Source organism: Pinus tabuliformis, chromosome 1_1 (assembly GCF_031772625.1).
Source record: "Pinus tabuliformis cultivar Carrire ecotype Pingquan chromosome 1_1, CPIR1, whole genome shotgun sequence".
NCBI classification, from domain to species: domain Eukaryota; kingdom Viridiplantae; phylum Streptophyta; class Pinopsida; order Pinales; family Pinaceae; genus Pinus; species Pinus tabuliformis.
Genome location: NC_142297.1, coordinates 88,620,084 through 88,646,767, shown reverse-complemented (window position 1 = coordinate 88,646,767; position 26,684 = coordinate 88,620,084).

Genomic DNA, 26,684 nt, shown 5'->3' with positions numbered 1-26,684 from the left:
TATGAGGAGGAGAAGTGGTATGAGATGAAGAAGGCGAACCAACTGTAGATGGAGGATAAGTGACTATAGGAGAAACTGAAATAAAAGGAGGATTGGACTGCTCATGCGCCGTGATAGTAGATCCAATATGACCAGATATAGTTTCAACAAACTCAGCAAGGGTAGTAGCTTGAATATGTGTCTGGAGATGTCTCAAGATGAAATTTTCGACCAACTTGTTGTGTCTCTCAAATTCAAGGGCAGCTGCAAAATCAGGGTTGGGAACTAGAGAATCAAGTGCACTTTCAGATTTGGTTTTGAACAAAGACAACTCAAAACTCTCGTCAAAATCAATGTCTTCAAGATACTCAAAAATAGCTGGACATGAATGAGATTTGAATATACGACCAGAATTGGAAGCCAGCTTGTTTTTCTCAAAAGACTAGGAAAGAAAAACCATTCAGCCTGTGAAAACTCTCAACCTATCATCCACGGCTCAGAGTTAACAATTATACTGGGATAAAATGTCAATGAAGCGCTACGTTCACAAGCTCACGGAGATTGACTGAAGCAGCGTTTATCTACTAACGCTGATGTAAAACAAGAGCGTTTTCGAAGGCTACCTGGCGTAACTTCAGGTATTGTCTAAGACTTATGAAATAACACGTCAATGAGAAAACGATTAGTTTGTTCTCCCCAGTATGGTCGCCAATATGTTAGCGCTTGAAATTTCACCTCAGGCTGAGAATGGAAAACCTCAAGGCTACATCAAACCACTTAGCCTCGTAGCTAGCCCTACGGGGCAGGAGAGGACTCTCTCCGGTCTATCTCGGTAAAGATCTTCAATTAGGGAGATGACCAATAAGGTAACACTGATTTTAGGCTAGTAAACTGATCAAAAGGGTTGATTTGGGGTTTTTATGGTTTTTGGTGGCAAATTGAGGAATGAAAATTTTGGGTGCGGGGATTGGACACAGTTTCTGCAGGGGGTTCTTTGGGGCGAGATAGGAGACAGTATTGATGCCTTAAACTGAGGTTAATGGATGAGAAAAAGACAGGTGAGGAGCTAAGGAGGGAAAACAATAACTTTGAATCCTCCTTAAACAATAGAAAACATTGAAATTAAACAAACTTAAAAGCAGAGCATGACAGTCATGAATTCTACTTTAACACTTCATTTGTTTAATATGAAGAAGGAAAAGAGAGGAAATGATTCACATAACACACTTACAGGTACATAGAGAAACACACCATCAATACATGTAACCACAAGAATCCCAAAAAGGACTGCAAAACCCTAGTCTTCCTTAACCAAAAATTGCAGAGATACAGTGAATAATACAATGATAGCTTATCCCTCAAGAGTCCAACCATGAAAATGAGCAAGAAAGTACATAATATAGATCATCTAACCTCTTTCCCTGCCTCCATGGGTCGAGCTCACTATCCTAGGAACTGTTTCAACCACTTCTAAACTAAGCACTACAAACTAGGCAGTCAAAACAACTTGCCTCTATAAGTTAGTTAACCAATTCATTCATTTAATTTTCACCTTTTTTATGAATGAATCTTCTAGAAGAGGTACATAAGTGTAAAATTATCGAAAAAATACATTAATTACATCAAACGGGATAATAATCCACCCCAAAAAGTCAAACAGGGTCAAACTGCGTTTTTCTGAGCTGTACACTGAAAATTGGAGAAATTTGCCTGACGGGTCACGCGCCTCTGCCTGAAGGGTCATGCGCCTTTGAGGGAATCTTTGGGGCACTTCTGGGTGTCCAAATTGACCAAGAGTAGGCTTTTTGGAAAGGTCTGTGAGTCTACTTTCCAACCCAACTGAAAGTTCTAAATTTGGTGGTCATTTGCCCTTCCAAAATTACAATCTCCCAAGACTGCTTTCTGTGTCTCAAAAATGTGGCAGAAAGTCATTTTTTTCTTGTTTTTTGACTTTATGGAGGCCCAAAACTTCATAAAATCTCTAGTCCATTGACGAGCATGTGTAACTTTGCATGAAAAATCTAGAAATGCTGAGTTTTTGCAAAATGGAGTTGCCAAAATGAAGGGTCGCGCGGGGGGTTAGACCCGTTAATGGAGAAAACCTGTAAATTGCCTGAAAAACAAAAATTTACCCAAAATGCTCAAAATTTCTTGGGATTTGTGATGTGGCGAGGCTATTTAGTGTCTTGGTCCTTCAGTGAAGCCTCGACCAAGATATGGAGGGGATCGGGCCTCTTTCTCCTTTTTTCTGCCTTGGCCAACCGCCTTTGGAACATCTTCATTTTTGCCTTGCACACGTGTATTCTCGCCCAATCATGGTTTTTCATGTTTCTCAACAATTTCTTATCTTGGTTGGCCTTAGCCAATAGCCTCTCCAAGTGAGCATTGAGCTGGATAAGCATGGACTCTCGCTCAGCGGGCAATAGATCACCAGGTCTTCTTCTATTCAAGTTGTGGTCACTACGGATCCTCCACAACTCATCAAGAGCTTGCTCATCCTCCAATTGCTTGTTGCGCTGCTCTAGATATGAAATTGTCCATTGTGCCCCCTCTAATCTCCTCTGCAATGCATCATTCTCAGCTCTAAGGTGCTGAATGATCTCCTTTGACTCTCGGCTTGGAGAACTGACATCAAGATCAATAAGCTCTATATCCGGAACACCTGATGGTCCCTCATCAATCTTGGGTTGTTTGCCCCTCCCTGGTACTTGTTCTGCTGAAGAAAGCGAGGCCCCTTCCACCTGATGTGGAGATAACACTCGCTGAGCTGATGAAGAAGGCGAGACCCCTTCCACATGCTGTGGAGAAAGTACTCACCGAGCTGTTGCAAATAAGGCCCTCTGGCCTCTCTGATAAGTAACCAAAGGTGAGGAGCTGACATGTCTAGTGATGGGGATGTCATACTACTATGATGGTCCTCCCTCCTCGTGAATAACCTCAGGATGTGGCGGTGGTGTGTTACCCTTCCTAGATAATACAAAACCCTAATCTATTCCAGGCTTCGCACTTTAGGGGGCAATCTGTTACACTAAAAAATGTCACCATGGCTATTTACAGTCGGTATGGCTCTATCAACAGTCATACTACCCTCTTGAGAAAGTCTTATCCCTCTGCTATTCATGTCAAACTCCAAGAAAGAGAGAAAGTCCTTATAAAATATGTTTATCTCTGGGTACGCAGGTTCTCTCAAGCCTTGCCTGCGGGTACGCACCTTTTGTTCATAAGGTCTGCATCCAAGGACGCTCTGTATCTAAAGGGGCAGGTGCGTCCCTCTGAAAAGGTTAAAATGCGCAAGTTTTGTCTTCAAAAACTTACTTGTGGTCATTTCTAGAGCATTCTAGAAGGTTGTTTGACGTGTATTGAGCGCCTCCAGATGGTTCATGCACTCCTACCAAAGAGGAACTTATCCCATCAATAAGGGAGTGATCCCATCCAAAGAGGGGACTATCCCATTGATGGTGGACCTGATTAACTTCCTCTTGAGCACTATAAATACAGGCATTGGGCCAGAAGGAGGGAGGTTGAAAGCTATAGATTTCTAAGGGTAAATGATGCAGGAATTAGGACTCCCATTTAGAAGCTTGTGAGGAGAGATTGTCATCTTTACTTGTTCTATTTGGAAGTGGGTGAGCTTTGTCAAAGTAGAGGAAGACTCTTGTGGACCCTGGAAGGAGCTTTCAGAACACCAAGGCTCAGGTTGTAATGGTTCCTTTTGATTACCTTTAATGCAAATTGGTCCATTCTTCTCAATAACTTGTTGTTAATGGGTTATTTCATGTACTCCTTGGTCTATGTGTTGAATATGCTTTGTTTTATGTTATAATCAGGTGCTATTTAATTGTTTGACTGTTGGTGATTGCAGGTTTTGGAGAAAGGGAGGAGCTCATCCGGATCAACAAAGCTTGGACTTCTACAACAGCGTTTGGACAGAGGTAAGAACGAAACACTTGATTTCTCATATCATAATGTATGTTTAGAGAAGGATAGCTCCAGTTTGTTTTGTTTGTCATTAGAATGTCTTAGACTTCTAGGAAGGTCAGCTGTGTCCGCACCCTTGACTGATTCCGTGTGACAAATTGGCGACTCCGCCGGGGAAAGGTTCCATTGATGAGAAGAGTTTTTTCTTTTGTGTGAACTTTGCTTTGAGAAAATTGGTTTATTTTTCTGGTTTTGGCTCTGTGACCTTGTCTCTGGGTGGGTTAGCTTAAGATTAGTTTTATTTTGGGTTTTCTTGAGTTTTTCAGTAGGACGCACCCTCTGAGTGCTGCACAGTGTGTCCCTGGACGCACTTTTGCTGTGTGCACAGAGCGGGCCCACACCTGTGCTAACGGGTTGCCTGCGTCCCCTGCCAAAATTTGAGAAAAATCCATTTTTTGCATTTTTTGATTTTAGATTTTGTTTTTTCTTAGTTTTTTCTGCCCAAATTCATTAGTCCCTTGCCAAGAATCTTCACCTGAACTTGTTTCATTGGTATTCCTGCTTTAAGCTTTCATCAATTGGGTGTTTTGAGTCTCTTTCTTGAGAAATTCTTGATTTTTTTTCCTTTGGTCATTACTTGGAGGTTTCTCTCAGTCTTTTCACAATTTTGCATCTTTTTGCTTCTGTTTTTGCATGAGTGTTAATCGCTAAATAGTGGGGGGGCTAAATTGTGTATGAGTGTTAATCGCCTTTGAGTGTTTTTACTTTTGATCTTTGGAACTCTCACCCAATTTTCTCGACTTGCACTTGATTGGTTCTTAGGTTACATTAGAATCATCTTGTGTTTGAGAATTCTCTTGCATAGATCACATTTGCGTAATTAGAATTCTCCTTTTCGGAATATGAATGAAAAATGTGCATAGATTACATTTGCATACTTTTCAAGTGAATTGTGCATAGATGACAATTGCATAGTTTACATTCTGAAAAATCAATTGTAGATTTAGATCAGCTTTCTTTGATTTGAATTTACACAAAAATAAAAATAAAAAAAGGGGTTTGGAATTGATTTGCATTAGTTTGTCTTGATGAAATTAGTGCATTAGAGAATTTGTTATATTTTCTCTTAGTGATCAATTTTTTCATTGTTGGAAGTGAATGGAAACTCTCTCCTTACTTTAGTTAGGATTCATCGAATTGAAAAGATTACATTATCATATTCGATTGCATTCGGTTGAGTCGGGTCATCACACCATTGGTTTCGTATCCATTTACCCATTTGAGTAATAACAGCCTCAATAACACCGCGCTTAATTAAAATTCATCTAGTAATTTTTACATTTCTAGGGCTCTGAAACACCAACATAGCTTAGGCTAGTGTCTTGGAGTAGGTGAGTACTTAACTCTCCAAGACAGTAAAACCAAACAAGTAGCTGATCTTGTGATAGAATCAAATCCAATTGTTAAATTTACACTCTGGGAAAGCTCCTCTTAAAGGCGAAGCACGAGCTTGTGTCCGAACCAGTGAGGGGATCCATCCTCCCTCGTTGGGAACGATGCCAGACAATACGTATTACAAACGGTAAACCTCGGATTAACCATTGTCGAGGAGCCAGGGGTCACTTATCGGTAAACCTTGGATTACTGTCAAGGAGCCGGTAAGGGGATTGAGCTTGCTACTCTGCCCTTGCGTGCTGTCGGAGTTTAGACTGTTCCCCCAGGTGTACTTGTTGCCGTTGGTAACCTTAGTGACCATAATCTTTAGGATTCTACCCAAGGTGATGGTGAAGGGAAGATCCCACTGTACCTGGAGCAGACGTCGGCTATACTCACTTGGATTTTCTGGGGGGTTCACTTCACTCGAGACGGTTAAAGTGGAGGAACTTGGTCCAGTCTATTCATTAAGCAGGTTGTCGGGGTAACTGTTCCACCCACTATTTCTGTACTAGATTCTGAGAGGTTGGGCTTAATCACCAACTAGTGTTTTCGGTCTGGAGAGCTTACTGTTTGTGTGTGGTTTGACTCCTAGATTTGATAGCGCGTGTTAATTTGTTTGTTTTTACTTTTAGAGACCATAGGTGTGAATTGTGAATTTTAATTGTTAGGAGTGAATTGTGAATTGTTAATTTTAGTTTTAAATTGTTAATAAAATTCACTGAAGTTGAATATAATGGCAAATGTTACGGAATTTATCAACCTAGGAACCCCTCCTAATGAGAATCCTAGTACTTTTCCTTACTTTGGAAATGTTGGTCCTCCTTATATGGCTACTTTGTCATTACCTGGATTTACAATATGTTTACCGATATGGTTATTTTCAACTTCGTTGGCCCAAAATACTTCAATTGTTCCATCTCAACCGGATTCTTCACCTCAACAGAGTTCACCATCTCAACATCACCAACCTTCTGTTGACCCTTTACCTTCTTCGCCTAATTTTTCTTCCTCCATTTCTTCCTCTTCGCTTGGTAAAAGCCTTGATGCTAGTAACCAGGAGGCTAAGAAGAAGAAGAAAGGGAAGAAGAAGAAGAAGAAGAAGAAGAAGAAGCAAGATAAGAAAGAAGTCAACCAACCAACCATGGCTGTAAGTGTTAGTTTTGTTGAGGAAAACTCCGACATGCATTGTAAACCCAAATACCCTTGCAGGCTTTGTAAGGGTGACCACTTCCTTGTAAATTGTCCTGGTATTCCAAAGGTCTTGGAAGTATGGTCAAAAAATTCTCATCAACTTTCCATTGATCCATCAACCAGTGATAGTCAGGTTCCTGGGAAAAAGGGTAAAGTTAGGTTTCCTTGTAAGTTATGCAAAGGGAGTCATCAAACTCACATTTGCCCTCACATGGATGAAGCCTCAACATTGTTGGAAAACCTCACTGCTCCACAGCAAGAATTTCCAACTGATTACCATAAACTTTCTCCCAACCTGGCGTCAACTGAAAGAGTGATTGATTTAAATTCAAGTATACTCAATCAAACTCTCCCATTAAAGAGTGAAAATCATGTCACTCAGGTTGATAATCCTTTAGTTGATCAAGTGGTCGATTCAATTTCACATTCGGTCGATCCCACTTTCCATTTAGAGAGTGAACTTCATACCACTCAGGTTCTTCTTGTTACATCAGATTCTTCTACGCCGGGGGGCATTTCACCTGTTTCTATAGAACCCCCTCCAAGCACTGAGGTCTTTTCCTTTGATTTGAATAGACTGAAAGAACCTCGTCTTCCTTCCTCCATCCCTTTCCAAATCATTGTCAAGGCTGGTGGTAGGGACATACATCGTACTCAGGTAGATGAAGGTGCTTCTGTTAGTATTTTATCCTCCACTCTTTGGAAAGCTTTGGGTTCCCCTCAGCTTGCGCCTATAACGCAGAATCTGAAAGCTTTTAACAGGACCATTAGTGAACCTTTAGGGATCCTTCCTAAGTTTTCTATTACCTTGGAAGGTAAATCTGTCTGTATTGATCTTATGGTAGTTCGAGGTCCCTTGGATTTCAATTTACTCCTTGGGCGAGACTATGTTTATGCAATGAAAGATGTCGTATCGACACTCTTTCGAGTGATGTCTTTCCCTCACAATGGCAGTATTGTGACTGTAGACCAGATTTCGTTCCCTAGTCTTGTCTCAACTACCAATAATATGACACCCCTAAATGTTCCTGATTCTAAAGTGGTATCTACCCTGCCACGGGTTAATTATGTGGCAACTGGTCCCATGTTTTCAGTTACCGATGTAAGTGAGCCTCTCACTGTTGATTTAGATCCGGTAATTGACATGGAAAAATCTATGGGATTACTTGAACGCGATGTTCTTATCCCTTTTCAGTCCCTTGACATGTGTTCCTTCCAGAGAACTGTTCTTCCTTCTGATGAAGACCTCTTTGAAGCCATGATCAAGGTGTGTCCATTGACATGTCTTTCTTCCATTTGGAAGCCATGATCAGGATTGTGAGGATAGTTTTGTTCCTGTCTCAACCTCGTTAAAAAATGAAAGAAGGATTTATGAGGATAGTTTGTTCCTCTCTCAACCTCGTTAAAAAATGAAATTGGATGTTGCGAGGATAGTTTTGTTCCTGTGCCAACCTCGTTCAAAAAATGAAACAGGGTGTAACGAGGCTAGTTTGTTCCTCTCTCAACCTCGTTAAAAAATGAAATTGGATGTTGCGAGGATAGTTTTGTTCCTGTGCCAAACTCGTTCAAAAAATGAAACAGGGTGTAACGAGGATAATTTGTTCCTCTCTCAACCTCGTTAAAAAATGAAATTGGATGTTGCGAGGATAGTTTTGTCCTGTATCAACCTCGTTAAAAAATGAAATAGGCTGCAACGAGGATAGTTTGTTCCTCTCTCAACCTCGTTAAAAAATGAAATTGGATGTTGCGAGGATAGTTTTGTTCCTGTGCCAACCTCGTTAAAAAAATGAAACAGGGTGTAACGAGGATAGTTTTTTCCTCTCTCAACCTCGTTAAAAAATGAAATTGGATGTTGCGAGGATAGTTTTGTTCCTGTATCAACCTCGTTAAAAAATGAAACATGCTAGTACGAAGATAGTTTGTTCCTGTATCAACCTCTTTAAAAAATGAAACAGGTTAGTATGAGGATAGTTCTTTTACTGAGTCAACCTCATTAAAAAATGAATCAGCTAGATTTTAGGATATGTAGATAGATTTTAGAGAGTAGAGTTTTGAGGACAGTTCCTTTCACTGAGTCAACCTCGTTAAAAAATGAATCAGGTATGAGGACAGTTCCTGTTACTGAGTCAACCTCGTTAAAAAATGAATCAGGTATGAGGATAGTTCTTTTCTTGTGTCAACCTCAAAAATGAAACAACTCCCTTTTCAAGTTAAATATTGAAAGTAAACCTTCATTTCATCCAGCCAGTTGAATGAAATGAAGCCTGGGGGGCATGTACCTCGCTTTGCATCATTATGCTAGGGGCATGCGAACTTTTTGAGCATAGTTCCTTGTCTTGTGTCAAGCTCGTTAAAAAATGAAACAAGGGTAGGTTAAGTAGGTAGATTGTAGAGAGTACATGAGCATAGTTCCTTGTCTTGTGTCAAGCTCATTAAAAAATGAATCAAGGATTTTAGAGCATAGTTCCTTGTCTTGTGTCAAGCTCGTTAAAAAATGAATCAAGGTTTTCTTTAGAGTAGAGTTTTTGTTAGGTAGATTGTAGAGAGTAGTTATGAGCATGGTTCTTTGTCTTGTGTCAAGCTCGTTAAAAAATGAAACAACTCCCACAAGTCTTTCGAACATCTTGAAAGTAAAGCTTCATTCCATCCACCTCATTGCATGCAATGAAGCTTGGGGGGCATGTACCTTGTTTTGCGTCATTATGCTGGGGGCATGTGAACTTATAACAAGCATAGTTTTTCGTTTCAAGCTTGCGTAAACATGAAACCGAATCTGAGCATAGTTCTTTTCCTGTGTCAAGCTCGTTAAAAAATGAAACAAATCCTCCTCTACTTGATTCGAGAGATTGACAAGATCTTATAAATGTTAAGTTTTTAGGTTAGTTATCTCAGTTTTCTGCATAATTTTCTTATAGTTTTAGGTCAAGTCTTTCAAATGATCTCGTAACTCAACCTTCATTTCATCCAACTGGTTGAATGAAATGAAGCTGGGGGGGATGCGCTCTAGCAGTTACGCTTAGGGGGCATCAAGCACAATTTTCTCTATGTTTCAAGCTTGTGAAAAAATGAAACTACTTTGAAGCATAGTTTTTCTCCGTTTCAAGCTTTTGTAAAAATGAAACCTATCTCGAGTCAATTTCAGTTATTTTCAAGACTCGTTAAACTCATGAAAATCCCGAGATTATTTTTCTATCTTTCATTCTCGTAAAACAAATGAAAATGCCGAGTTCTTTCCGTCTTTTCCTGCTCAAAAATTAAATTGAAAGTCGGCCATATGAGTACCTTTTTATCCTTTTTTCGAACTCATTAAAATTTACGAAAAAGTGAAAACCATGAGTACATTTTTATCCCTTTTTCGAACTCATTAAAACTTATGAGAAAGTCAAACATCAAAGTCATCTTTTAAGCCCTTTTCTGACTCATAAAACATGAAAAGATTGTCGAGCGTTTCTTTTACACTCGTTAAAACGGAATTAAAAGACGGTCCCCTTATAGCTCTTTTCTGACCGTAAAATCAGGAAAAGATTGCCGGGTTTTTGTCGTTTCAAACTCGATACGGAAATAAAACGACGTGTCCTTGATCGCTTTTTACTTTTCAGGTCAGTGACACTAACTATGAAAGTACTCCTTGGTCGCAAGATCAAGCGGTTCCCCCAGGTATTATTTTATACTTTTTCGGGCTTGAGGGACACAAATTTACGAAAAAGTTCAACTTGGAGTTTCCTTAAGTTTTTCAGACTCTCTAAAATTGAAAAACACCGAGTTTCTCCTATACTGGGCTCGTTAAACATTTCACAGTAAAGGACCTGTTCAATTACAAACAGGAACGAACCACTCCTTCCTAGGGTTCGAATCAAAACTGGGTTGGACTCATCCGAAGGATGAGCTTATAATCAAGCACATGTTATCCTCCTCAAGCTTGTTAAAAATAAAGAGGTACTTGCCAGAAATGGTGGGGGAAAAGAGAGAAGAATGAGCCTATTTGTTACCTTTTATCTCAAAAGAAACTTTATTACCACTCTTGGACACGACACTTTTCATTCACCTGGGTTGGGAAATCTTTTACCTCACAGTCAATCAAACCACTTTTGAAAGTCTTTAACCGGGTTCCGGGGATTAACTTTGAGTTAGTTAGCACCAAACCATCTGTCGTGTCGTTATGTGTTCAAGAGGTCTGCAAACAAAACTTTCATCTGCAAAATACTTGTCATCCATTTGACCATCCCTGAGTCAGTCCTTACAGCAATATTTCTTCAACTTGAACAATGATTTCATGTTGTGGGATTTCCCACAACGGGTCTCTTTCTATCGACATCAGCACATTATCTAGAGAGATGACTTAGAAATTGTCAGTGCCTTGAAGTCTGCATGCATCAATGGCAGGTTTCTCGCCTTTGACATCAGTTTACATCATTGACTTTCAATCGAAGGATTCCATGAAATGTTCGACATCAACTCATTCATTCACATCTCATGGATTGTACTGGGTACTTTGAGAACCATTGACATTACTGGTGGTCTCTCTCACGCTTGTTAACAGTTCACATCATCGACTGGTAATCAAGTGGTTTCTACCATGTTCGACATCGACTCATTTATTCGCATGGCTAGAATCGTACCAATTCGAGAAGTAGGAATGAAGACCCTGGATCAAATCTTTACCGTCCAGGCTGCGAGGAGTTTTGTATTCATTATCTAAGTAGACTAATCATAAACAGATGGTTGCGTCCATACTGTGTCTACAAAAGTCTATGATTATGATGTACTACAAGATCATTTCTGTATCAGAGTAGTTAGTCTGTTAGTTAAAGTTTTTATCTGAGTATGGGAATGCCTACCTCAGTGATGATATAATCTTATCCATGTATTTTGTGTTGAAAATTGCAGGTTCCAACCAGGTTCTCCACGAGATAATCCTCGAAATGATAAAGCGCTTCACCCTTCCTAGATAATACAAAACCCTAATCTATTCCAGGCTTCGCACTTTAGGGGGAAATCTGTTACACTAAAAAATGTCACCATGGCTATTTACAGTCGGTATGGCTCTATCAACAGTCATACTACCCTCTTGAGCAAGTCTTATGCCTCTGCTATTCATGTCAAACTCCAAGAAAGAGAGAAAGTCCTTATAAAATATGTTTATCTCTGGGTACGCAGGTTCTCTCAAGCCTTGCCTGCGTGTACGCACCTTTTGTTCATAAGGTCTGCGTCCAAGGACGCTCTGTATCTAAAGGGGCAGGTGCATCCCTCTGAAAAGGTTAAAATGCGCAAGTTTTATCTTCAAAAACTTACTTGTGGTCATTTCTAGAGCATTCTAGAAGGTTGTTTGACGTGTATTGAGCGCCTCCAGATGGTTCATGCACTCCTACCAAAGAGGAACTTATCCCATCAATAAGGGAGTGATCCCATCCAAAGAGGGGACTATCCCATTGATGGTGGACCTGATTAACTTCCTCTTGAGCACTATAAATATAGGCATTGGGCCAGAAGGAGGGAGGTTGAAAGCTATAGATTTCTAAGGTTAAATGCTGCAGGAATTAGGACTCCCATTTAGAAGCTTGTGAGGAGAGATTGTCATCTTTACTTGTTCTATTTGGAAGTGGGTGAGCTTTGTCAAAGTAGAGGAAGACTCTTGTGGACCCTGGAAGGAGCTTTCACAACACCAAGGCTCAGGTTGTAATGGTTCCTTTTGATTACCTTTAATGCAAATTGGTCCATTCTTCTCAATAACTTGTTGTTAATGGGTTATTTCATGTACTCCTTGGTCTATGTGTTGAATATGATTTGTTTTATGTTATAATCATGTGCTATTTAATTGTTTGACTGTTGGTGATTGCAGGTTTTGGAGAAAGGGAGGAGCTCATCCGGATCAACAAAGCTTGGACTTCTACAACAGCGTTTGGACAGAGGTAAGAACGAAACACTTGATTTCTCATATCATAATGTATGTTTAGAGAAGGATAGCTCCAGTTTGTTTTGTTTGTCATTAGAATGTCTTAGACTTCTAGGAAGGTCAGCTGTGTCCGCACCCTTGACTGATTCCGTGTGACATGGTGGTGCTGTGAAAAGCTCACGAGAGATGAACTCTTCCCATGAGATGCCTTGCTGAGCCAACTGATGTAATACCACAAGCTGAATCAAACCATAATGGTAAAGGCTCCTATACTGCTGTGTCGGGCTCTTCCTCTGCATCATGGACGCCATCCTCTCAATGTTCTGATAGAAGAAAACAAGGATGTTCATCATTCGTACCCGTGTGAAGTGCATCAATAGGCGAATATGGTACGAATATACTTGTGAAAATCCGCCCTCATAGGTAAAATAGAGCATGATGAGCCTCATCATGGGAGCATACTCACTCCTGAGAAATCTGAAGGGAAACACTCCTGTCAAGTGTCTCATGAGTGCTGGTCTAACAAAAGGCTCAAAATGAACAGTGTCCAACACCTTGCGCTTATTCCATACCTCTCCGACATTAGGTATCCCTGTGGCCTGTGAAATCACCTCGGGTGTCAATGTAAAGTCCACCCCGGCAAGGTTGACATGTCCATCATGCAGGTGTAAAAAAAATGGGCGAGCCAACTCTCTATGGTGCTGAATCCGAGAGATCCTCTCGCAAAACTCATAGCAAGACATGTACTGAAAACATGAGACTGCCATAGGACAAGCCTGTAAATCTGTCAAAGAGGTGGGCTCCTCTCTCTTATGATGACCACCCTTTCCACCCTTATGAGGCCTCCTCTATACCTCAATATCTGAAGCTGATGCCTGGTCATCACTCTGCTCATAGGTTTTGGTTTCTGACATTGTTTAAAGAGCAGAGTGGCCAAAATGTACTGTTGTCTCTACCTTGTAAAATGCTGATTTATATGTTGTTTCAAGGGGACAAGGAGCACGAGGGGAATGTTAGGGGAGGGACACTTTTAAAGGAAAAATGGGAATAAATATATAAAACATGGATTTAAGGGAAAAACATTGCAAAAATCATTGCATATGCATCATTATATATATTGTTTACATGGGTATAATGAGAGGTAGGGTTAGGGCTTGATTTTTCATTTTTGTTTTTTAGGGAAGAGGGGTAGGGTTTAGTTTTTCTTTACAAATTAAAAGGGAAATTTACATAGGAAGACAAGGAAAATGACATGGGAAATGGGGAAAATGATTACAAGGGGATTACCTTTCAAACAGCATAAAACCCTAGGCATATTTTACAAATTTAAAATGCAGCAACATGGAGCTTTTCTCTTGCACATGGAGATCCTTTAGAAATGCAATTAAGATTCCCATTGATCATAACAAGCAACCATTTTTAAGTTGGAGAGCCTACCTTAGGAAATTTGGCAATTTCAGAGGGTCCTTGGATAAATTCGCAGTTGATTTCATAAGGAGGGCGCTGACGGGTCGCGCGCCTCACCCAACGGATCGCGCGCCACTAACGGGTCGTGCCCGTTGAAAAATTACACTGCGGAACGCGCTTGACGGGTCGCGCGCCTGTCCAGCTCCCAAATTCGCTCAAACTTTCACTCATTCACTCTTGCAAGTAACTTGGATGCACAATGAGGGTCGATGGAGGGAGATTGGGCCTTTATAGCTTTGATTTGAAATAATTTCATGCCCAAACCCACTTTATAATGTTTTTTCTTTGACACTTTATAAAATTGACTTTTTTGGTTTCCTTTGTCCTGAAATTGACTGATTTAATGCTTTTTCTCGATACCTTTTGCAGGGATATCATCTGAGGGATCTTGGCAAGGAATCCAGGGTTACATGCTATCCGTTGAAAACTTTTGAATTTTTACCATTTTTTACAAAATTTTGAAAAATGACCTTGGCTTTAAAAACAGAGTTTTTAAAGCCAAGGTGAAAATTAACTGTACATAATAGAAATTTACGAAGAAACACCTTTAAAATCATCCCTCTGGCTTGCTGAGCACGTTTTGACCTTCAGAGACATGACCTTGTAAACGAACTTGACCAAAACCCTAGACCTAGGAAGTTGACCTCAAGACAAGACAAGACAAGCTTGAAAGTGACTAAGGACTGAAATGACTTGATCCAGCAATGTCAAGAGGGGGACAAAGACACCAGCTCCTCCATCAAGGTTATGGCATGCCTAATGGAATGAAAAAATTGACACTGATGAGACACCTACTTATGCAAATGCAAAGAGCTTTGATCGTTGATGGAGGGCTACTAGACCGACTCTAACATTGGCTCCAATGGGGATGGTAGCTCCTTGGAGGTACCAAGAACCTTAGACCTCTGGGAGAGCAGACCAGTGCTTTATCATCATTGGGCAATGGAGTCAACTTTTACACATGTGACCCAACTTTGGACAATTTTATTGACTTGGAAAATTGACTGAAATTTAAATTAACTTTGACACAAACCGACTCACTTTATGCAGAAAAAAGACTGACTAAAACAACTTGAAAAACTCACACCAACTAATCACCATTATCAGAATTATAGCCTTCACCGCGGGCCCCAGGCTGAAGATGGGAGATCAGTCCACACTTGCTGCACAATGAAAGTAACATGGTAATTACAATGAGAGTGATTAGAGCAGAAAATGCTCAAGCATGATACCTTTTGAGCAGTCGGCCATTCACTGACCCACCGAGACAATCATCACCATTCATTTCTTTGAGAAGAAAAGCATTTGGACCACGGTATGCTGCAATTTTGTAGGGACCTTTCCACAAGTTGTCGAATTTTCCATGTTTCCCTTTGTCTTCATTTCGGGCATCCCACCTCAAAACAACATCATCGATCTGGAAATCATCCGGATTTGCTTTCTTGTCATAGATTTTATTTACACACTCCTGCAACTTAAGGGAATTTTGAAGAACCTCCTATCGTGTCTGTTGTAAATGAATCATTTGACTAATCCGCCGTTGCATAGCATCCTCCTCGCCACCAGCTTCTTGAAGCAACTTTGCTACCGGAATACTAAGATAAGTAGGAAACACTGCATCTATCCCGTAAACCAGTTCAAAGGGTGACATACCAATTGACTTCTTTTGACTTACCCGATCAGCCCATAATGCATTTACTAACTTTTTGTGCCAGCTCTTCTTATTGATTTCCAGCAATTTCTTTATGATGTTCACTAGAGATTTGTTTGAAGATTCGGCCAGCCCATTTCCTTGCGGATGGTAAGCAGTCGAATGCCCCAAGCTGATGTTATATTTGTAGCAAAAATAAACCATTTTCTTCGATTTAAACGCTGCTGCATTATCTGTAATCAACTTGTGTGGACAGCCGAAACGTGACAATATGTTATTCTCAAGAAAAGAAATAATTACCGAGTCTATGGCCTGCCGAGTGGGAATGGCTTCAATCCACTTTGTGAAGTAATCTGTGGCGGTCAAGATCCATCGATGCTGGCTGGAAGATGCTGGGTGAATTTCGCCAATAAAATCCAAGCCCCATTGCTGAAATGGTGCACTGATTTCAATGGGCTTGAGAGCTAACGGCTGTAATTTCTGCTTTCCTTGAAAAATTTGACATTCATGACAACTCTTAACTGCTTTATATACATCACAAAATAAAGAAGGCCAATAGAAACCAGCTCTTAATATTTTCTTATCTGTGGTCTTCCAAAATAAGTGACCCCCACAGTCACCTTTGTGAAAATCCTCAACAGTTGTCTTAGCTTCTTCTTCGACTAAACAATTCAGCAATATGCCACCAGGGTCTTTCCAATAAAGTGCAGATTTGATGATACAAAATTTGGCAGCCTTTAACTTCAATGTTCTAGCTTTGTTTCTAGGCATCCCAGGGGGTGAAGACAAATTTTGAAGCACATATACTATATCAGCATACCAAGGAGAAGAAACAAAGATATCGGATACCTGTAGAACTAAATTTTCTTCATCTTCATCGGATAAGGCAGCAATCAAATTGATATCAAGGACATGGAGATTTGATTCAGCCATCAACTTAGCAAGACCTTGACCTTTAATCAACTTAGTAGGCTTAATTTCCACATCATACTCTAATAGTGCAGCAATCCACTTACCCCTTCTTCCTTCCAGTTCCGTTTGTACTAAAACATCCTTAACAGCTGCGTTGGGAACATATGCAAAAATATGAGAATTTAGTATGTATACCCGGAAATATTTCAAAGCTTTTATCAGCGCCAATGCTTGCTTCTCAATGATATTATAATTCAGCGCTCCGTCCCTTATGATGCGGCTGAAAAAAGCTATGGGCCTCTCGACCCCATCTCTCTTTTGCATCAACACCACTGCTAACGTATGCTCAGAAGCAAATGAAAATAAAATAAAATCTTGTGTATAATCTGGGCTGATCAAAGTTGGGGCTGAAGACAAGATTACCTTTACCAAGTTAAAATACTTTACCGCCTCTTCGGTCCATTTGAGCTCGCTGTCCTTTTTGAGCATGTTGGTTATTTCTCTAAGATGTTCGGCAAGATTAGGGATAAAGCGACGCAGAAAATTCAATTTTCCATTGAAGGACTGAATCTCCTTCTTGCTTCGGGGCTGCTCTAATTGCTGAATTGCTTCCACCCGTGCAGGATCTATAAGAATGCCATCTTTAGAAATAATATGACCCAACAGCTTGCCTTCGCTCATAGCAAAAAGGCTCTTCTTCGGATTCAACAAGATACCATACTTTCTGCACTATTGAAACACCTTAGTCAAATGAAACAAATGCTCTTCATCAGATTTAGAAAACACAGTCAAATCATCAAGATAAACAACCAAAAAGACATCTTTCTCATTAGCAAAGGCCATGTCCATTGCCCGCTGAAATGTGGCACCAGCGTTCTTCAATCCAAACGGCATTTTGGCATAATGAAATGTTCCCCATGGAGTAGTAAATGTTGTCTTGTCACGGTCATCTTCATGTACCAAAATCTGATTATACACGGAATAACCATCAAGCAATGACATCCTTGATGCCCCCACTACCCGCTGCAATATATGATCCATTTTGGGCAGCGGATAATTGTCCTTTAGTGACACCTTGTTCAGATTTATGAAGTCTATACACAGGCGAATCTCACCGGTCTTCTTTCTCACGGACACCAAGTTGGAAATCCAATCAGAGAATCGGATTGGCACTATGATTCCAGACTTATATAACCTGTTGACTTCCTTCTCGATCAATGGTTGCAATTTAGGATTAATTCTTCTAAACGTTTGTCGAAAGGCTTTTGATTTGGCTTTATGGGAATGGTATGTTGAATGATACTTGTGTCATAAGTTTTCAAATCTGAATAGTCCCATGCAAAAACATAAGAAAACGAAGACAAAAATCTTATATATTCTTTCTTTACCTTAGGCGACAATGCTTTTGATAGCTTCACCATCTTTGGATTCTCAGCTGTCCCGAGATTCACATCTTCAACACCTTCTTCGGTTGGCCTCAAGGTTGGCTTGCGGGCCACATCATCTTGATCAAAATTAAGGGACTATATTCATAATCTATGATCTATTCAGAATATTCAAGGAGTTCATGAAGCAATGAATGTGAATGATGTTACCTTCCCAAGATTAGTGCTACACTAGAAGACAGACATATTGAGCATCAATCTATTGTGATTGAGATTGAAGGTATTATAAAAACCAATATGTTTCTGTTATAATTGATCCAGGGGCTATTTTAAGTTATATTACTCCCAAAATTATGGAAAAATGTAAATTTACATATGAAAAATTAAAGAATACATGATTGGCACAGTTGGCGACTGGTACCAAAAGAAAGGTAACCACTGAAAGAAGATAGTGTCTCATTGAATTAAATGGTTATTACATAGTATCATATCTAAATATTATTCCATTAGGATCCTATGATTTATTAATAGGCATGGCCTGGTTGGATGAACAAGGAGTTGTTATAAATTTTTTGTAGAAGATAGTGAGTTGTATAGGTCCAGATGGCAAAATCCAATTAATTAGAGGTAAACTAAAACTAATATCAGTTCGACAAATTTCAGCTTTACAGCTGAAAAGGAATGCAAGAAAAGGATTCCAGATATACATGGTGCAGGTGGAAACAAATAAACAACAAATAGAAAATGAAAATTTAGAGTCCTTACCAATCATCAATGAATTTCAATATGTTTTTCTAGAGGAAATGCTAGGTTTACCCCCTTGTAAAGACATATATTTCTCCATAAATTAGTACCAGGTGCCACCCTCGTGTCTATATCTCCTTACTGAATGAGCATACCGGAGTTGCTAGAACTAAAAATGCAGTTACAGGAACTTCTAGACAAAAGTTACATCAGACCAAGTGCCTCGCCATGGGGGGGCCTGTACTATTCGTCAAGAAAAAGGATGGAACATTTTGAATGTGCATTGATTATCACCAATTGAAGAAGTTAACTTTCAAGAATAAATACATGCTACCTTAAATTGATGATATTGGCTATTACAAACTACATATAAAAGATGAATATATTCAGAAGACAACTTTTAGAACCAGATATGGTCACTATGAGTTTGTAGTGTTACCCTTTGTTCTCACTAATGCACCAGCAACCTTCATGTGCTTAATGAATAGTGTACTCCACAAATATCTTGATAGGTTTTTTCTAGTATTTATAGATGAAATTTTAGTGTATTATAAAAATGAAGAAGAGCACAAAGAACATGTTGAAATAAGGAAATGTTGAGACGAGGGGTGAATCAGTAATTAAGATACTCTTTTTTTCTTATTCTTATTATGCTTATAGTCTCTTCTTATGTTCTTTAACTTTGTTGACACCTAATCCTTGGGATTGATTGAATATATGTAAAATAGTGTAAATAATAAATAAGGACAATAGGAATATAAAGAGACATTGGGAGGTGAAGCTAGAGAGCCTCTCCTTCCATGTATATATCGATGAGAAATCTTAATGAAAAATGAAATTCTCATTGTGGAGTTACCTCCTGGCCTGAAATGGTATAAGAGCAGGAGTCCCAACCTTTATCTTTGGCTTTCTTCCTACCCTTGTAACTCCCTCTCTGCCTTTATCTTTCCTATATTCTGCAGACTCACACATTTGTTCTATCATTCAAATCTCTCTGCTCGCCTCTCCACAACCGATTTTAAATGCTCCTCCATACAATGCTCCCCTCTCTCTCTTCTATCAGCACTGTTGTGTTATTCTTAAAGCATAAGGAGAAGATTCATCTTTTTTGTGACTGTGCTAAGTTTTTTTTCCACATAGTTAATACCCTTGAAACTGGTGGTATCACTTATCCTCACACCTGCAATATTACGTTGAAGGATTGGTGATTTCCCACGTTCTGCGCCTCACCTCCAATACCAATTCACATATCCCACAGCCTCCTCCCACTACGGAGTGAAAGGCCACAACTGTGTCAAAGTTCATGGGAATCTAACGCAACAGAAGCGTGACTACATTGGTGAATTTATCTACCTGTAGATGAATTTATAGTGTCGCAGCAGAAGCATGATTGTGTTGGTGAAATTAGCTAGTTGTTGATGAATTTACAGTGTGGTAGAAGAGGCATGACTGAGTGGCTGGGTGAAGTTCGCTACTAGTATATTTTCATTGTTGTGTTTTTAAGTTCCCAAGTGGTGTATATTCATTGTTTTGTTTTTGTGTAACCCCTTGTCCCTTCCACCTTTTGGCTTTAAATCCCCTCTGCATATGCAGTCCCTCACACCTCCACAACCCCTTGCACAGTCGACACTAGCCCACATTGTGCTTCTCCATGCTCTTATTACCACCCTCGATGCATCTTATTACCACTCCGTGATGCGTTTTAATACTGGTCATATAATACCTCTGTAATAATTCCCATATACCCTCCCACAAACATTGTATAATACCCACACTCCACAAACATAGTTACAATTCAGTTAATACAACTCAATTCCCACAGACATATGTTGAACCCCCTCCTCATTCAAACCTTCCCCATATAATACCCTCCCCTCGCACCACCTCCCCCAAGTAACAACTCCCCAACATATTATCTTTGTGCCATAAATATCAGATTGCATTTGTTTTACACTAGAAGTGCATTTTTTCCACGAGAAGTGCATTTTTTTCCACCATAACTGCATGTACATTTTCTTCTTTGCATTATACATTATTAAATGCATTCATTGATCCCTATAGTTGGAGTAGTCCTCTCCAGGGAAAATTGTAAGGATGGAAAATTATCTTGAAGTTTAAAAACATTGGCGAATCTCAGTAATCCCTAATATGCAAACTATAAATTTTTTATTGATGTATTTGCAAAATTATTCAAATTTACAATGATTTTATATATACTCTCTATATAATGTTGGTGATTTTTAAGGTAAAATAATTTTATACTGTAAAATTTGGGTGAATATTTTTTATAAAAAATGGAAATTGGAAAATATCTTTTTGGGAAAAATAATGGAAAATTAGCCCACCTACGAATATTAGCCCCTAAAATTTTCTACAGTTCTCTCTGGGAAAGAGAACTATCGAGAATGGTTGTGGAAGATAAAACAAACTCTCGTTTTCAATGAGTTGTGGAAAGGATTTTTTGTAGGAGAAGGCGATAATGAACTAATAAAGCCCACCTCAAATAGGGAGATCATCATTTGGGAAAACAAGGACAACAAGGCCTATGCCTTGATTGTAGCATCTGTAAATGAATAGGTGAGTCGCCATATTTCACCATTATCAAATGATTTTGAATCCTTATAGAAGTCCAAGGAACTCTATGACTCACACTCTGAACCTGAAGTTGTCCAATTGATGATTAAATTGTTCAGTCTTGAATTGAAAAATGATGATTTTGACTAAATACTTGTTCAATGCTTCACTTGCTTCTTGGAGAAATGATTGGTTGCTTGATTCAGGGGAAACTTATGACATGAAGTTTAAAATATATTTTTTGAAGAATTTACTAACAATGTTGATGGAGCAGTATACTTTGTAGACAAATTAAAACTCAAGCGATCAGGGCTTGGCATAGTCAGGCTCAAACTGCCTGGTCTTCCTGACTTTCTTCTACATGATTTTTTATATTTCCTGGAACTAAGGAGAAACCTTCTGTCCTTGGTCCAAATCCACCAGCACAGACACTCCATTCATATAGTTTATGGAAAGGTTGAGGTCATAAAAGCATCATATCACTCACTTGTCATGACAGGGATAGAAGAAGAAAGACTTCTAAAGTTGTAAGTTACCTATGCTCATGCAAAAAATTTCTCGTACAATTCTCATTATGATGAAGGTACATTTCCATCACGTCGTTTATGGTACGCTATATTTGGACACTTGAACTATGACAACCTTTGCTTGTTGAAGAAAAATGGGGTTACTCGTTTGCCTACAATTCCTAGGAAAGTTAAGCAATGTGATGCTTGTATTCTAGGAAAGCATAACAAACCATCTTTTCATGATTCACATTCCAGAGCACATAAAAAACTTGAACTCATTAATTCATATTTATGTGGTCCAATGGATTTTCCTTTTGCAAATGGAAATAAATATATGATGACATTTATTGATGAATACACCAAAATGTGTTGGGTTTATTTATTCAAGAACAAATATGATGCTTTAAAAACATTCAAGAACTTTCATACATGGATTGAACATTATGCACAATCTCATATTGGCTCTATTCGCACTGATAATGGAAAGTAATACACTTCAAATTAATTTTAAAACTATATTTTCCGGCATGGGATCAAAACATCAAACAATTGTGCCTTATAATATCCAACAAAATGGAGTATATGAAAGAATGAATAGGACAATCTTAAATATGGTACGTTCCATGATTTTTTTCAAGAATGTAAATTTGATGTTTTGGGATGACGCAGTTCTATGTGCTGCATATGTAAAGAATATATGTCCATCTAATGCTATTAGAAACAAGACTCATTATGAAATGTGGTATAGCCACATCCCTTCGGTAAAGCATCTCAGGGTCTTTGGTTCCACCTGCTATGCCTTGATTCCAAAGGAACAAAGAAACAAACGTGGTGCAAGGAGTCGTAAGTGTATCTTCTTGTGATATTCAAATATGTCCAAAGAATATTGTCTCTCTGATGAAGTTAATAAGAAGTTTGTTGTATATAGAGATGTAATATTTCTTGAATTATCTAAATCTGAAAAGGTTGTTGAGTGACAACTTGATTTCTTGGAGAGAGTCATACATGAAAAATAGTTTCAAGAATTTGATAATTAGTTTCCACACCTTGAAGGGGGGATTCCTATACTAGATCAATATGTGGAATATTATTTGAAGCACTCTCTCCCCCACATGAAGCTCCAACCACTGATGATACTTTGAGTGTTGTGATTGAAAGAATTGAGAGACAATCTTGATTCAGTCCCAACTCAGTCAACTGAGCAATCTGGGTCATCTCAGAAAGGTCCTCCAAAATCACTGACAAAGACACTTCAAAGTGTTCATCCTTATGAGGTTGGAAAGACAGGAACAATAAATTCAACCAGGACAAATGGAGTTGATGTAGATCATTATGATTCACCTGTTGATATGGATGTTTCGTATGATTGTGAACTAAATTTCGCTACATATTTTGAACCCACTTCCTTCAAAGAAGTCGACTCTCATGAGGAATGGAAAGAAGCGATGCAAAAGGAATATGATGCCTTGATAAAGAATGGCACTTGTAAGATGGTTGATCCTCCATTGGAAATCAAACCAACTGGATGCAACTGGGTCTACAAGAACAAGTATAAATTTGATGCCTCACTTGACAAGCACAAAGTTAGGCTTGTGGAAAACGTTTTTGCACACAAGGAAGGGGTCGATTATGAGGAGACCTTTTCCCCCACAACAAAATGGGCTACCATCCAGACACTCTTTTCCTTGGTAGCTCAAAATGGTTGGTAAGTCCATCAAATGGATGTAATAACTACTTTCTTGAATGGAGATTTGAAAGAGAATTTTTTTATGTCCCATCTAGAAGGATTTTTTGTGAAGGGCCATGAACACAAAGTATGCAATCTTGTGAAATCCTTGTATGGTCTCAACCAAGCACTGCGGGCCTAGTATCAAAAGTTAATTGAGCATATTCTGAAACTCAACTACAAATATTATGATCTTGATGATGCAACTTTGTTTTTCAAGAAAGTTGGAAAAGTAGTTATATATCTTGTTGTGCATGTGGATGATATTTTGATGACAATGAACAATGATAGCTACATTGCATCCATAAAGAAGGAATTGAGGAAAGGTTTTGAAATGTCAAACTTGGGCTATGTTCACTAATATCTTGGTATTGGAGTAACTCGACATATGAAGTTTATATTCCTCTCTCAGAAGAAGTACATTGGATATATGTTGAACAAGTTTGGTATGGTTGAATGCAAATCCTTTGACTTCTCAAATGGAACAAAACTTGAAGCTCACATCCATTGAAGGAAAAGAATTTGAGGATGCAACAAAGTAAAGAAAGCTTGTAGGAAGTCTCAACTACCTTATTACTACCATACTGGACATTTAATTTTTTGTTGGAATCCTCTCCAGGTTTATGCAAAAGCCTTGTGAGGGACATTGGTCTAATGCAAAAAGAGTTCTAAAGCACTTGAAGGTAACTCAAGACTTTGGGCTCAAGTATACATAGGTGGGAAACTTTAACTTGATTGGATACTCTGGTTTAGACTTCGATGGAGATAAATAAAATGGGGTATCTACTTCAAGTTATGTTATGATTCTTGTATATGGAGCTGTCTCCTAGAGGTCACACATATAATCTGTTCTATCAAATTCCACAATAGAGGTAGAATATGTGGCAGCAGCTGAAGCAACAAAGGAAATTGTGTGGATTGGAAAAATTTTGAGAGATTTGTAGGTGAAACAAGTGCATTCAACTCCAATCATGATTGGCAACACCTATGAAATAAATTTGGCCAAGAACCCAAAGTTACATGATCAAACAAAGCACATCAATAAAAAATACCATTTGATTCAACATCATGTTGATGCCAAGACAATCCATTTATGCTAGTATTCCACTAATGACCTGATTGTAGACATCTTCACCAAAGCACTTGGATGATAAAAGTTTGAAAGATTCAGAATGATCCTTGGACTCACCAACATCCTTTTAGATTAAGGGGGTGAATGTTGACACCTAATCCTTTGGATTAGGTGAATATATGTAAAATAGTGTAAATAATAAATAAGGAGAATAGGAATATGAAGATACATTGGGAGGTGAAGCACAAGGATGCATATACCCATGGGAAATATTAATGAAATTGAAATTCTAATTGTGGAGTTACCTCATGGCCTGACAAACTTGTGATAGCATTCATTCACAAAAAAGTGAACAATTGTACTTTAGAAAAACGTATTCAAACAACAATCACATGAGCAACACACAATTGACACAATGTTTTTCATGTGGAAACCTAGAGGGGAAAAACCACCAATTTTTTGTGTGTTTATGATGTAAATTAAGGACCCACTTAATTACATCTATTTTTTTGTGAGAACCCACTCATAGGAGGCACTGAACCCCTTTGGTTAGAAAGCACCAACTTGGTAAGAGGCACCAATCGGCCCTTGCCATTGTTCTACTATTTCATACAATTTTGAGACTGAAAACAGAGGCATACGATTTTACAAGTAAAATACCAAGAAATGGTTGTTCACAAATTTGACTTCTACTCTCTCCCTTCTGTGCTCACTTGCAACAGATCTCCTCTCATTTCTCATAGAAGCACTTCCTCTGTGCTCTATCTTCACTGTCAAGGGATCTTCACTCACTGTACTTCAAAACTACCCTTGCAATTCTTCACACAGTCCTCGCACTTCTCTTGCCGCAGTATTACACTATGTCCACTTAGGAGCTTCAACCTCTTTGCTTTGATACCCACTCTCACAAAACTACTCACACACATATATGCTCACTTACCCATCATTTTCGTTGTTTTCGATGGTTTTGTTCCACTAAGGCACTTTTCACAAGGGAGTCTCTCCACCTTGTCCTGTAGCTACCAATATGTACTAAGGCATGGCTTCACTTACCACTCTTGCATCTTCTGATAGTTTCTGGTCACAATGCTCAAAACAGAGAGGGTCCTCGCATTTCTTTGTTATAGGACTGCACAGATCTCCTATACTAATAAACTAATTCTTAGATGACTTGCACACTCCTCCGAGAGCCCCATGCTTATTTATGATTCTATAGATATTGATCATCCATAGAGGTGATTGTTTTTTCTTACTTACCACAACCATTTTTGCAAGCGAAGCAGTTGATTGCTTATGTTAAGCACTTGAATTAATTTATACTCCCAATTTGTTCCTCAGATCCTTGTTACAGAGTCTTCCATAATACTAGCTCATTTCAACTACCAACTCTTATGTGCCTTCATTGAATATTGCAGCTACTAGCCCATACATTCTTTAAATATTTGTACTTCCTTATCAGAGCGATTCCATATCACAATCTTTATAGTGGTGCAATGTTCTGATATTCTAATCCTTTGATTTTTGAGATCCTCTTGCTTATCCCTCATAGTGCTTCTCATCATAGGACCTCTAGGTATGACCTTCTACTTAGCTTTAAGGTGTTAAGCCTTCACACTCCTATCAGGGGACATTATCCCTTTTTTAACTACTTTGTGCCCCTGATTCGTTGAGCTGTTATGACCATGTGGCAACCCTATATCAGAATCCCTCTGTATTGAAACTTTTCAACACTCCAACTACTCTAGAGTTGTGATCCCTTAATCCTCCAATTGCTGAGCTTTGATATGACATCATCACCTCCACATGATGACTCCTTAGAGGTGACACGTGCCACCTGGTTCTAGACCATTAGCCTACCCAATATAGTTGAATATTCATTCCACATGTTCTGTTGTACTTCCACGTCATGCTGACACCAGCTGCCACTATAGCTTAAAGGATCCAATCATATGCTACCATGTGTACAACTACAGGAGAGAGAAGAGGACCTGTTAACCTTGGTTTTGCACCGAAATCCTTTGTTAGTCTTCTTTTGGCATTGCTCAGTGATTTTAAAGGCTTATCAACACTTACCGATATCGCAACTTTACTCACTCCACTCGCTTGAAGAAGTTTCAATACTCCAATCTCTAGGGTTCTAATTTCCCCCAACCTTTGATACATTCACACCTCCGATTGTTGATATCATTGATTATGCTGATACGCTGACATCTCCATCTCCAATAT